The sequence below is a fragment of the Camelus ferus genome, chromosome 29 (assembly GCF_009834535.1).
Source record: "Camelus ferus isolate YT-003-E chromosome 29, BCGSAC_Cfer_1.0, whole genome shotgun sequence".
In the NCBI taxonomy this organism is placed as follows: Eukaryota; Metazoa; Chordata; class Mammalia; order Artiodactyla; family Camelidae; genus Camelus; species Camelus ferus.
This window is the reverse complement of record NC_045724.1, coordinates 24,546,955-24,561,413: the sequence shown is the minus strand read 5'-3', so window position 1 is coordinate 24,561,413 and position 14,459 is coordinate 24,546,955. Positions and strand designations below refer to the sequence as shown.

Below are 14,459 nucleotides of genomic sequence, written 5' to 3'. Positions count from 1 at the left end.
TATTACATTGTGAATGTTACGGTAAGTGCATTATAAAATAGTGGTGTGGCCTAAGAAAGCGTGGCAATAAATTAGTTAATTCTTGATCTCAAGAATGAGGAAGCATGGACCTGAAGAAAGAAAATCTAATAAAAATTATAAGTAATGCTTTAGAAAACAAGCAAAAAGAATCAAGGAATAAAAACCAAGAGCTGGTTCTCTAAGGAACTAATAACATGATGAACTGGCCAGTCTTATGAAGAATAAAAAACTCGCACATTTAAAAGAGATTAAAAATGAGAGTGGGGAGATCTATTTATTCGTTCATTCAGCATTTACTGAATTTCTGTTCCACACCAGGCAAATTTCCAGGTGGGTTCTGAGTATGTTAACAGTAATAAGACAGACACAAAACATGCCGACCTTATGGAGCCTGCATGAGATGAGATGACAGGAATAAATGTGACAAATAAGTAAAATGGAAAGCATGTTAGGCAGTGATAAGTTCGAGTACAAAGCTCAGGCAGGGGAGTGAGACTGCATGTGGTTATGTTTGGGGCAATTGCAATTTTTGGCAGGGCCGCCAACCCAAAGCAGAGAGCAAGGGTAACACCCTGAGGCAGGAGCGGGTGTGGCTATTGGAAGCCTTTATGCGGAGAAGCAACACGACCACCAGACTTGCTTTTTAAAAAGATGCATTCAGATGCTGGTTCAGAATAGACCCAGCAAGGGTAAGAACAGGAAAACCAGTTTATCGAAAAATACTGTTTCCTTTGGGAAATAAGCAGGTCTTATGTATATAAAACAAGACGTCTGTAATTGACTTACTCCCTCTGTGTGAAGTGGGGATTGGAGGGGCGGCGTCCGGGGAAGGAAAGAGGCAACCACATTCTTCTTGGGACATGGTGATGACAGGCCTCCTGGAGGAAAGCTAAGTCGTCTGCATCTCAGGACTGTCCTTACTTTGAAGGGCTTTCACGAGATGCTCCTTGTTTCTAGGCTGGCTTCTGGTAGACAACCTGGGATTCATGACCCTCCCTGGAATACATCACGTATGCTATTGTTCACGGTTAAAATCATTCCATCGAACACAAGATCTTATGGTAGCTCACAGTGAAAAAAAATGTGACAATGAGTATATATATGTTCATGTATAACTGAAAAATTGTGCTCTACGCTGGAATTTGACCCAACATTGTAAAATGGCTGTAACTCAATAAAAAAGAAAAAGGAAAAGAAAATCATTCCATCGGCGATAGTCAGGTCACTGCAGACCTCACTTAAAATCTCAGCTACCCTGGACTCCTGAGGTGGGAAGGAAGGGCCAGCGCACTCACTCTAGAGTCCCGGGTCTCTCTCTGTGCATCTTATGGTTAATTGCACCCTTGACGTTACTATTAGTACAGCTTGGTCCTGAGTGATCTTTTTGACTTGGAGGCCCTGTCTGATGACGCGATCCTTGGCGTCACGGAAGCAGTGATCCAAGGGACGGAGGACAGCGGCGGAGGCTTGGTGCAGGGAGCAGCAGCGAAGGCGGCGAAAGTGGCAGGGCTGTGGATGTATTCAAAGCGTCAGCCCACAGGGCTGCAGGAAGCACTGAGCGAGGGGTGTGGGAAAGCAGAGAATTCAGAGTGACTCAAAGGTGTTTGCCCAGGAGCAGAAAGGATATACTTGCTACTATCGGACATGTTAAGTTTGAGGTGTTCGAAAAGTACCCGCGTGGAGTTGTGCAAACCTTTGGCTGCAGGAGTCTGAAAGTCAAGGAAGAGCGTTAGGACAATCATAGAAATGAGAGATTCCCGCGTATGGTGGTATTTAAAATTGTAGGACTAGAATGAGCCCCACGCGCATGGACAGAAAACAGAGGAAGATCAGGAATTGAGCCCTGGGTCTCCTGTGTCCAGGGGGTCAGAGAGATGGTGAGAGGCCAGCGAAACACTGAGAAGCAGCTAGTGCAGTGGGAGAAAGTCCAGGAGAATGAAGTTTTCAAGAAGAAAGAAGTCATCAACTGTGTCCAACGCTCTCTGATCAAAGAGATGAAGGCTGAGAGCCAACGGTGATCTTGACCAGAGTTGTTTAGCTAAGGGGGTGGGGTGAGAGCCTGGTCAAGGTACATTCAAAAGAACACGGGAGTGAGATTCCATGGTCTATATTTGCACATGAGTTATTGTAGGTGTGTAGGTAGGTCTGTGCTGAGAAACACAGACGTCTTTCTTATCCATGCAGACTCCAGCTGTCTCCTGCAGTGTGCGAGAAACATTGGGTTTTGCTTCGATGTCTTTTGACTTTTTTCTTTAGCTCCTACTGATGCTTTGTTCACACCTTGTGAGGGATTATACACAGAACCACACATTTAACATCTCCTTGAAAATGAGTTACAATTTTATTTTCAACAATTATGCTTCTTAAAAAAAGAACAGAGGCCTCAGAATTGTCATTAGAATTAACATTCGTGATGACAAAGCTACGTGGACTCTATCACTCAGTATTTGGAAACTGGAAGATAAAACTATACGATGAAATTCTCAGGCTGGAGAAAGCCAGCGTGTCTGCATCACTACATGTCTTTGAAACTTGCTTTGTTTTGCCAGGAAGCCACACTTCAAGTGAGAGTTGGCATATCTATTTGTAAAAGCAGAGCAAGGTGTTCTTTACGGAGGTTCTAAGACAAAGTTGAGCCTATTCTTAAATTCTTTATCTTCAAACACATTTTTTAACAAGAAGTCCAGAAACTTAACCTTACTGGAATGTTTCAATGAATGCTGTTTTGAGTTGGGTAACATTTGTTTAGTTAAGAGAGGGGTTTGGTGCTGAACTTGAACAGTGTCGTGAATGAGTCTCGAGTGCAGAACGCATGATGTCAGTTGCAGAATCATTATTTCTAGTAAATGATTTCCACTGGCTTCAAACACACCAGCTCTTTTCAACTTGTTAATGACTGTTGATGAACGAATTGACTACAGAGGGATGGAACACAGTTTATTAATTCACATGATCATCGTTTATGGTACACCCCCTAGGGATCAGATGCTGTGCTGCGTGTTTAGGGTAGAGAAAGATAAACAAGACTCGGGCTTCACCCTTGACTTTGAGAGAGACACACAAAAAACCTTCAGTTACAAAACAATGTCATCAGTGTCATTAGATAACTTTTGAAAAACGACGCTGGGAGAACTAAAATAAAACTCTTCTTGGAAAGATTGTCTGATAGTAATAGAATATCAAGTGCAAAATTTTTCTGTATAATTACATTTTTTTCAATTCAGCAAAGCATTTAGAGAACATATGGTGACAATATTTTGGAAGCAATTGTGCCTTGCAAATACAATTATACTGACAGTAATCTCCTTTGGGAGATGATACACATATGTGGAAAACAATGTAGTACAAAATAACAACATAATACTGAAAAAAGTGGAAGATACATGTGAGTGGTTTGGTTAGGAATTAGCTGGAGAGCAGGCCCTGCATTAGAATGATGTTATACAAAGGAGATGAAGGAAACAGACCCTCGGACCTACTCCGTCTCCTGATCCTAGACCTTGAACGTTTGAACACGGCTATCGTGGGCTCCTAAGATCCTCTTCTTGGAGCAGACCAACAAATTTAAAAAAAAAAAGAGTTGAAAATATTTAAAAACATGGTTTTACGGTAGCCTTTACCTACTTCTCAAGGTACAGATATTTCCTATATCAAAATCTGATCAAGATTAGAATATTCAAAAATGAAAATGATTCCAGTTTTACTTAAAATATGGGGAAAATTCTGAATCCATATTCACAAACAAAATCCAGCAGAATATTAAAAATGTGCTCTAAAGTTTGTTGCAGATATTCAAGGATGTTTTATCAGTGAAATCCTTATATTGGCAAATTATTGGAAAATATAAAATTATTAAAAATATTTGATCAGAATAGCACTTGATAAAATTTCAGAATCATTTCTTAGGGATGATAAAGCTTTAAAGTAAAATAAAAAAGAAATTTTCTTAAACACAATTAAACCCATCACAATGTAAACCTAACTTCAACTAACATATTAAAGTAAATAATACCATAGTCCTCTCCATCATGTTAAGAAATGGAAAGGGTGCCTACTAATGGCACGATCATTCAGCAGCGTCTTGGCAGTCCTCACTAACATGACAAGGTGAGAAAGAAAAGTAAGGGGTGTAAATATTGGAAGAGACAAATTCTGATTATTTGAAGGTAAGTTGATTGAATCCTGAGAAAACAGAAGAGACCCAATTTTTAAAAATGTATTAACCATAATGAGAGGTTTAATACTGTGAGATGAATATAAGATTTTATTTTATATACATCCATCCATCCATCCATATATAGTCATTCTATATAGTCTTACAGAAATGTCAAATAAAAGAAATCCAGACCAAGAGAGATTTTAAAGCATAGTGAGTCTTAATTTTTATAGGTTATACAGGTTGGTTTAGCATTTGAAAATCAGTAAGTATAACCAACTAAATTGTTAGGACAAAGGAAAAACCCTAAATAACCATTTCAGTTGATTTATAAAAAGCATTTGATAAAATTTAACATCTGTTCATAGTGAATCTTTTCAATGACCTGGGACTAGAACAGAACTGCCTTAATGTAATAAAGGAGTATTTATAAAAAATACATGTAGAAAATATCATATTTAATACTTTTAGATAAAAAACATTTACTTCAAGATCAGGACTAAGGTTTTGGCCAATGCAAAAAGGCAGAAAAAGTTAAATCTTACTAAGGTTGGAAAAGAAGAAATAAAACCATTATTTTTCCCAGAAGGCATGATTATGTACATAGAAGAAACATTTAAAATCTATAGATAACTGATAGAATTAGTCAGTAAATTTAACAAGGACTATAAGGTCAGCACACAAAAATCAATAGTATTTCTATATACTAGCAACACATAAAAATTTTAAATGGATACCCTTTATAATAACATCAAAATAAAAATACTTAAAGTAATGCTGGTGAAAGAATGAATTGCTCTAATCACCCTGGAGGGACAGTTTGGCACTGACTGTTGAAGCTCACAGAGCCGGACATACCCTTAGACCCAGAATTCGCCTTCTATGCAAATACCCCACTGAGACATGTACAAAAGAATGTGCCTAGCATTGCTATTTATAATAGACTGGTGGCCTCCAAAGGAAGGCTTTTCCTGGGCTAAGCCAGAGTCAGAAAAGACTGCATCCTCTTTCATAAGCAACTGACCTAAAATCTTGCTAAGCTGGGTAACTGGGCTCAGCGGGTGAAGATGGGTGAAAAAAACAGTGGTGTTTCATGTTTCTCTGTCCTTAAAGATGAACATTGTTTGCCTAGAAACAAAAGGGAGAATCGATCTGTCTGGAATTTGTAGCAGTCAACATTGAGGGGGAACACCCATTCTTTAGTTTTTAGTCATTTGGTAACTTTTGTCTTTCAATACCCTTTTTAATCTTCAAGCATTTGAACTTCCGCGTCATCTGTTTAAAGTATTCCTTATATTCTCTCATTTTCTTTGTTGCTGCAAAGAACTGGAAACTCTATCGGTGTGATAATATTGAATATCTTTATAGGAATGTAGCAGAAATAAGACAGACAGCAGAGTCTGTTAAAAATAAAGAGATACAGTGTCCTGTAAAAAATAATAGGATAACTTTAAAGGAGACTAAAACATAAAGTAAAATCATTTTGCATTTATTGGTAATTTCTCATCTCTTTCGTGCTACAAATGAAGTATTTGCAAAAGTTGTAATGAATCAAATTTCCAATTTTGTTTTTCTCACTTGTGATAGGTAAACATGATTTCCTGTCAGTGGGAATACAGTTGTGTGTGAATGTTTTAGCACTGGGGCAGAGCTGCCAGCTTATCGTAAGGGCATTATTACTGTCAGAGCTCCTGCTGCTGCAGTCTTTATTATCATTTTTTTTTTTTTGAAGACAAGTCATGATTTTCCTGGTCTCAGGGAGAAAGCTATGGCTGCACTCTGCTTGAATTCTCTCCCAGACAAAGAGAGTGAAGGATGATTAAGTCAGCACATCTAGGTCACATTATCTGAGCTACTCTGTAATCCTCGCCTGCTCGTGGGCGCGCCGCTAAGGCTGCATTCATGTGGGCTGAGGAGGGATCAGATGCAATAAAGATTCATTCCACTCCATCTGCCAAAGACTTGAGACGGGAACCCAGCCCTTGGCCTGCTTAATGAGTTTCAGCTAATGAGACATTCTTTGTCATCTGAGTGACTAAACCTCAGAAAAGAATCTTTAGAGATCAGCTTAGCTGGATGTTACCGTTCAAAATAATAACGTTGCAGTGGTTTATATGTTTTCTTTCATAATGCATTTCTATGTGCATGATCTCATTAGACTGTGAGATTCTTGAGAGAAGAGATCATGTCTTGTGCAGCTTTGGTTCCCCAATACCTAATACAGTTTCTTTTCTTCCAAAAAATAAACATTATCTTGGATTTCTAACACTATAGTTTTGCCTGTTTTTTTTTTTTTTTGAAATTTATGTAATTGAAATTATATGATATGTCCTCATTTGGGTCTAGTTTTTGTCGCTCAATTTTATATTTATGAGATTCATCCATATTGTTTGATGTGCCAAGAATCTGTTCGTTTTTATGACTGTATGGTCTTCTGTCCTATGAATATACATTCACATACACATGACACTGATAACGGGCATTTTGGTTATTAGCTATTGTGAATCATGATGCCATGAACATTGCTATGCATGTCTCTTGGTTGGACATGTGAACACATTTTTGTTGAGTGTGTACTCAAACAAATTTCTGGATCATAGGTTATTTTTATGTTCAAATCTTGACAATGGTGCCGTCACCAAGCAGAAGCTTGTGGGGCCTTCCCAGGACAGACCCCTCCCCACACCCTCCGCTGTAGCTCCTCTCTGAAGCACCCAGACAACGGTATCTGATGCACATTTCCTGAGTTGTTTTACAGAGGCTAAAACTACCACCAGGGGCAAGAAATTAATTACGTGATGATCATGAGCATGTAGCCCGCAGACCTACTGGTGCCTAAGGATTGACAATGTTAATTCCTGTGACCTAGACCTCACCGCCAACCAATCACAGCATTGTGCAGCAGCTGCTCACATCTGCCGGGACCCCCTCCCCGCCTGGCCTTTAAAAATGCTTTGCTGAAGCCCTTCAGGGAGTTCAGAGTTTTTGAGCACGAGCCACCCGTTCTTGTCGGGCGCCCTGCAGTAAACACTGCACTTCCCTTCACCACAACCCCGTGTCAGTAGATTGGCTTTATATTGTTAATATTTATCTTTGTTACTGTATCAGTGGCTAGTACCGAGACTAAAATGCTGACTAGAAATAACAGTAGGCAACTCTATTTTATTCCTTACTCTAAAGGAAAAGCTTTTGACATTTCACCATTTAGTGTCAAGTAGGACTTTAGATTGTTTTATTATGTTACCTCCTAAAGACTCTTCTCAAGAGTTTTTGTTATTAAGAGACGTTGAACTTTATTAAATGCTTTCTCTGCAACTAGTGAGATGCTCATGATCTATTTCCTCATTATTCTCTTCGTGTGGTGAATTACTTTGATTTTTCAAATCTTAAAAAACTGTGCATTTCTGTCATAACAGGCTTGATCATGATGTATCATTTTCTTAAGTAACTGTATTGCAGTGGCTAGTTGGATTCAGTTTACTAATATTTTATTTAGTAATTTTTCACCTTTGGTTACAAGTGAGAGAAAAACTATAATTTTTCTTTGTGATAATGTTCTTATCAGGATTTGAACATAAGCAACGTGTTGGGGATGATTGTCCTTTTCCTCTTCTACTATTTGGAAGACTGTCAGATTGACTAAAATTTCTTTTTTAAGTGTTTGGTGGAACTTCCTGGTGAAGCCATCTCACCCAGGACTTTTGATTGTTCAAAATCTTAAGTTCCACATTCTTTTTCTTTAGAACAATTGAGATATTCTTTTCCCTCTTTGTTTAGTTTTGGTAAGTTGTCCTTTTATATGAAGTGCCCATTTGATGGAAAAGTCAAACACATTAAAATAAATTTGTTCATGAAGTCCGCTTCTCATCTTTTATAATGCCTGTGCTGTGCCCCCTTTTTCATTGCTGATATTTAATTGTTTGTACTTCTTCTTTTTCAGTGATATGCTTGTCAGATACTTATTAATTGTATTATTTTTTGAAGAACAAACTTGCCTTTGTCAATCCTTTTTATTTTGTTTGTTTTCTCAAGATTTTAATTTCAGCCCTTTATTATTTCACTTATTTGGCTTTAATTTGCTTTTATTTTTCTAACTTCTAAAGTCAGATCATTGATCATCAGTCTTTTTTCTTTTCTAATACGTATATTAAAGGGAACAAATTTCCCCCAAAGCAGGTATATCTACAGCTCACATTTTTCAGAGGACATTATTAGTATTTAGCTCAAAATATTTTCTAATAGCTATTGTGGTTTCTTTGATTCATGAGATATTTTGAAGTGTATGGCTCAAACATAAGCTGATTTTCTAGTTCTTATTTTGTTATCGACCTTTGGCTAAACTGCACTGTGGTCAGAAAACATATACTTTGCATGACTTTAATCAATTAAAATTGCTGCTATCTCCTTTATGGTCCAGCATATGGTTACTTTTTAAATGAGAGAGCTTCAAAATCCTGTGTATTCTGCAGTTCTTTGGTTCTGCATACGCCAATTTATTTGTGCATATTAAATCTTTCATATTCTTACTAATTTTTTGTCTACTTATGCTGGTAGTGAGAAATAGGTTAAAATCACCAACTATGATTTTATTAGAGTTTCTTTGTTTATTAAATTCATTTACTCATTCAACAAACATTTATTTTGGACTCATCAAATTTTAGAAAATAGAAACTAAATTTTATTGAGGATGTTTTTATTAAAAAGAGTAGTTTCTCCTTTTATACATTTTAAGGCAATGTTATTTGCTGCATACAAATTTAGAGTTAACGTATTTTCCTATTAAGATAAACCTTTTATCTTAATGAAGGGTTCATCTTTATCTTTATTAAATGCTTCTTGCTTTAAAGTCTACTTTGATATTAATATAGCTACACAATCTTTCTTTTGGCTAGTTTTTGTATTCTATATATTTTTTCATTTTTAATTTTTACCTGTTCTGTGGGCTTATTTTTAAATGTTTCCCAAAAGCCACAATACTTATGCTTTAAAAATAATCCAGCCCAAAGATCTGTTTTTTAATTGGATTACTGAGGTCCTTTTGCATAAGTGTAAATAGTTTTGCAATTCACCATCCACAAGTTATCAACAAATGCAAAATGTAAAAATATAAAAAGTAGAGTGAGCCAAGAGAATACATTAGAAGAGTCTCTCCTGAGAAAGGGAAGTCTTGGAGGAAATGACAATTAGAAATGAAGATCTAAAGTAGCATTAAAGAAAGGGAAAAAGTTAAAAACAAGAAAAAGTAGTACAAGGAAGCAACATTCTACTAAACAGTAGAATAAAGACTGCTTTGTCAAATCTGGAGTGCCAAGTAGACGAGGTCAGAGATGTGGCGAAAGATGGAGAAAGATGCCTGTTAGGCTAAGAAGTTATACCTGTTTAGAAAGACAATGTAGAAACATTGAATATACTTGACACAGTTGTGTTACCTTTCTTTTTAATGGGTCAAACTTTTAGCACCTCATTGGCCCTCAATTTTTTTAACTGAACTTTTCAGTATAACTTACAAATAGCATATCTATTTTTATTTTATTTAGAAAAGGAGTTCTTGAAATCTACTGTTCACTTTTTGATTTACTAACCAATAAATCGTTAAAAAAATTTTTTTTTGATATGGGAGGTAATTAGGTTGTCAATAAACCATTTTTAAAGTTACAAGTTGTTGACACAGATCAGAATTTTATACCATGAAAGAGTAATTATAAATGTAAAATTACTCTCATACTCTTATTCTGCTTACACTCTTTTCCTTTTAAATTTTATATATTAATCTTTGTTTTCCGGTTTTATAGTTCTCACTTTTGAGATTAATTTTTTGAATTACTTTTTATTATTTAAATGCTGCTTATAGATTAGAAATCAGTAACATTGACTAAGTGATTGTGCGCAGATAGTAATGTAATGAAATCTTTATGGCCACTCCACCCCCTCCATCCCAGCTACTCCTAGGCTTTACTCTATGCATTACTACCCATTTACCCCTTTAGAGAATCTGATGTGAGAAAAATGGATGTGGGGCGTGAGGAGGGCCGTGTCTCAGGCTTCGGTTGAGCCCCTGGGACGTACCCCTCCAAGTGTGGGTCCTTGGCTTCGCATAGGAAAGAATTCAAGAGCCAGCCACGGTTGAATAAAGGTAGATTTATTTAGAGAGATGCATTGAAAGGCAAGAGAAAGGCCACGAGGCCACGAGGTGTGGGTGCTCAGATTAGAGTAAAAGTCGGTACACACTCCATAGACAGAGTGCGGGCCGTCTCCGAAGGGGGAGGAAGGGGGAAGGGGAGGGGGAGAGAGAGAGAGAGAGAGAGGGCAGAGGTGCCCTGTTGCCAGTTTTTCTGGGCACGGTAGTTTCATATGCTAATAAGTAGAAGGACTGGTCTAACTAGCCTGGGGAAGGGGCTGGGATTCCCAGGAAGTTGGCCATTTCCCACTCTTTGACCTTTTGTGGCTAGCCTTGGGACTGTCATGGCGCCTGTGGGCGTGTTATCCACCAGGCTAAGATATTACAGTGGGCATATGATGAAGCTCAAGTTCTGCTAGAAGTCAAATCTCCCATGTCTTGTGCCTCAAGGCCTCCTGAGGGTTGAATCTTTCACCATTCTGGTGTTAATTGCTGTGTTATTCCTTGAATGGCTGTGCCCTGCCCCTTTCCTGTCTCAAATCTACAGGATTTCTTCAAGGAAAATACGTTCTATTTAGAATACTTCTCTCTTGATCTTGCTATTGCCAGTTGGGTGATACTATGATGGGGACAGAATCTGAGAGGTGGGAGAAAGTGATGGAAACAGGGATGCTGCCCACCAGAGTCCAGGATGAGCCTGGCGCTGAGGAACAGAGATGGTTGCTAAGTCTGCTGCAGGACCCTTTCCCTGAAAGAATTCTAAACAAGTTCATTTTTGGACTCATCTTGGATCTGTAATGTGGATTCATATAAAAAGTAATAATAACTCACACTTTTATAGTGCTAAACATGTCAGGACCTGAAATGTGTACTTTCTGTATTTAATTCATTAGAAGCTGTGTGACAGCCCTAGGAGGTCAATGATCATTGTTTTACAAATGAAGAAACCGCTACCCAAGATTTTACAGCTGGTGAGAGGCAGGGCCCGGATGGAAGCCAGCAATGCAGCTTTGGTGTGTTGTTCCTTGAGATCACGCTTTCCTTTTCTTTATCGTTTTTATCTGAAGCATCATTTAAATGTATTCTTCTATTTAGTATTCAAAACACACAATGCCTTCATAGCTCCTGTATACAATTTGTACGTTCCCGTGGGTGCTGACAGTTCACTGCTACATGTATCCACCCATCTCTGCCTCCTGAGTCTGAGAGGGCTCCCCACGGTACCGTCCCTTCCTTGAAGAGAAGTCAGTGAGTGACTCGGGGTTTCGCCATGAATCAGTGGCTGAACTGGGGCTGGAACATAGGTGTTCTAATTGCAAGAACAGCTTTCTTTCTATTTAATCACAACTCACTTTAAAGAAGGCATCTTTTTAGGTATCACAGAGGAAGTTTTTATGCCCCACACGGGCTCTGGAATTTCTACATTGCTTTTTCAGCTGAGCGACTTATTAAGTGCGAGCTTTGCTAACATGTTTTATTCACATGGCACTTTGGTGCCAGTTTTACAATGTTTTCAACCACGGCGAAGAAACAAGTAGCTGAAAGCGGGTAATTAGAACTGTGCTGGGAGTTTTGGAAGTGGGTGGAATGTCCTTAAAATGTGAACATCTGGTTGTTAGACTTAGTGAGCAATAAGTGATTAAAGTGTTGCTGACGCTGGTTAGCAAAATACGTTCCAAAGCTGTGGCTTGCGTGATTTTTTTTTTAAAGGACCGATGATAAAAACATAAAAATGTGACTAATCCCCATCATTTGCCTCCCCCTTGTCAATTCACCCTTTTTAGTGTTCCATGCAGTATACTGAAACGTCTGCTTAGCAGGATGGGGGTCGTGATCATGGCTGATCTGCTGATGCCCCAGCGGACTTCCCCTGATGCTCCCTCAGTAAATCACTCAGGAGTCCTTCGATGGCACACCCGGAAGCGTTCAACTGCTTTTCTCTTCACGGTGCCGTCCCTGTACTGCTTAAACATACTTAAGAACTCAATTCACTTACTACCTGTAGGCACCACCAACATAACAAAAAGGCAAATTATAACAAAATAATAATTTCATAGTAATAACATCGCTGAAACTGAACAGGGGAGTAGCTTGATTCCAATTTTTTTATTTACTGTTTATTTTGGAGCAAATACAAAAGCTGTTATGTGCTATTTATGTTTTTTCTCCCCAGAAAGCAGTATATATATACTGTCCTGTGTACTGAATAATAAAAGGAAAGGGCAGGGCTGTCAACAAGGGGCTTGAATCCTACATTCTCATTCAGCAGAATTTGGGGCACTAGATTAAAGAACAGAAAAAGTTTGATTTTGCTCAAAAAGAATAGAAAACAGACATGTGATCGGAAATTCTTCGGAATAGTAACAAAATGCTCAGAATTTGAACCAACTGATCTGTGGATCACGGAGGCAAGCTTCAAGCTAGGATTATAAAATATTATTGGCGATCTGGAGATGATAAAAGAAAACAATTTTTGGCTTGTCCTCCAAGATTCTAGATATTGGAGTAGAAAAGACTACATGTGGTAAAGAAGTTCAGAGACTTGCCAGTGGTCTTAGCAAGTTTGATTTTGTTTTTCTCTCTCACTTTCTTATAGTTAAGAGATGCTAAAGGCTCTTGGCAAACCTGAGAAGGAAGACGAGTCTAGTGTTAGATTAAAGTAAGCCTGGGTGATGATGGAAGAGTACTTTGCATGATTAGTGTAATGCCTTTCAGGGGTTCAGGAATGTCTGTGGTCTTGGATTCCTGCTGAGATAGGAGAACAGGCCCCGCCCACCTTCTCGCTGCCCCACCCTTCCTCCGGGTCTCCAGCAGGTGCTCTCCCGTGGGTGCTCTGGGGATCCGAGCTCAGTTCTGCCGCCGCTGCCCCACCTTTAGGTCTATGCTTGTGTCTGTGTGAGGGGTTCTGGTCACGTCTAGGATGAACAGCATTAGGACAGAAGACAGGAGTTTTCTTTCCATTCCATCCTTTTGAAAGTAAACTGTCTTGTAATGGGTGACTGAATTTACTGAGGTACAACAATGCCTCTTTATTTTTCCAACAGATCTCTTCTTGCTCTCAAGGACTCTGTTCCTGTTATGGGGGTCAAGGGTGGATTTAAGCTGGCCAATTAAAGGTAAGCCAGTTTCTTGCAGTTGAAAGCAGCTTCTTCAATTCAAACTTAAACTCTGAGTCGGGATCATTTTTCCTCCCTCCAAAGGCTTCTGCTCTCTCCTTCCTGGGAGGGATCAGGCAGGGGACCTGCTAATTGCTGTGGCTGTGGGGGAAGGACTCACAGCCCCCCTGCATTCCCTGGAAGTTCACTGTCCTGTGCAGAGTACCACCAGGTCCCCTGATGCCCTGCACTGGTGCCGGCTGAGATGTGCTGGCATTTCCTGGGGGCACCATGCTGGTCCCTGCTGCTGGAGTCTGTGGCTGGGGCCCAGGCATCTTGTCCTGGGGGGGTCCCACACTCATGCTGCTCTGAGCCCCGCCATGCTATAGGGCCTCAGTTCACCCAGCTCCTCTGCTCCCTCCACGAGAAGGAAATGTCCCGGCCTCCGACTCCTGAGGTCTCTTGTACCTGAATGCATCCTTCCTCCAATGCTGCTCTGCTCCCCACAAGCCAAGTGAGAGACTGTGAGGGACTGTGGGTCACCCCAGGGAAGCTTGGGTCGCTGTTTCCCAGAGTCCACATAATCCATGGAGTTTGTTTCTCCAGCCTCCTGATAGAACTTTTGGTCCTGAGGGGACACTCAGGACTGACCCCCACGGTACCCCTCACTCCCCACTTCGTGTCTGGCTGGGGGCTGCCCCTCTCTCCCATCTCTTCTCCCTTGTTGCCCCTCCCCGTTTAGGGCAATAAAGGCAGACGGGAATCAGAGAAAGGAAAAAGGTCAACAAGATTATCTTGGAGGAAACACTTCAGAACAGGTTTCAAAAATGGATTTCTGTTCCTTGCCCTGTTACTTTATCCTCTGCCTTCTTGTTGAAGCAAGGGCAGAGTATGCGTGGTCTTCAGCCTCTGCTTAAGAAGTAAGCGGGGAAGCCCCTCAGTCTTTCTCGCCTTCACCGTCTCCCTGACCCACCTGTCTAACCGATCCTCTGCCCCTGAGCAAAGCCTCGATTAGGTTTCTAACCTTTCTGAGCTGACAGACCCAAAGAATCCTGCCAAATAGACCCTC

The 14,459-nt window shown here is 39.7% G+C and overlaps 1 long non-coding RNA gene across 1 annotated transcript in view; it reads left to right on the top strand.

Annotated features, from left to right (window-relative positions):
* The window catches only part of LOC116660519, a 150,675-nt gene extending 137,300 nt beyond the window's left edge, over positions 1–13,375 (top strand). The window contains exon 3 of the long non-coding RNA XR_004316098.1: positions 13,340–13,375. This is a non-coding gene — a long non-coding RNA (uncharacterized LOC116660519). The remainder of the gene's footprint in view (positions 1–13,339) is intronic.
* Positions 13,376–14,459: the final 1,084 nt, after the last annotated feature.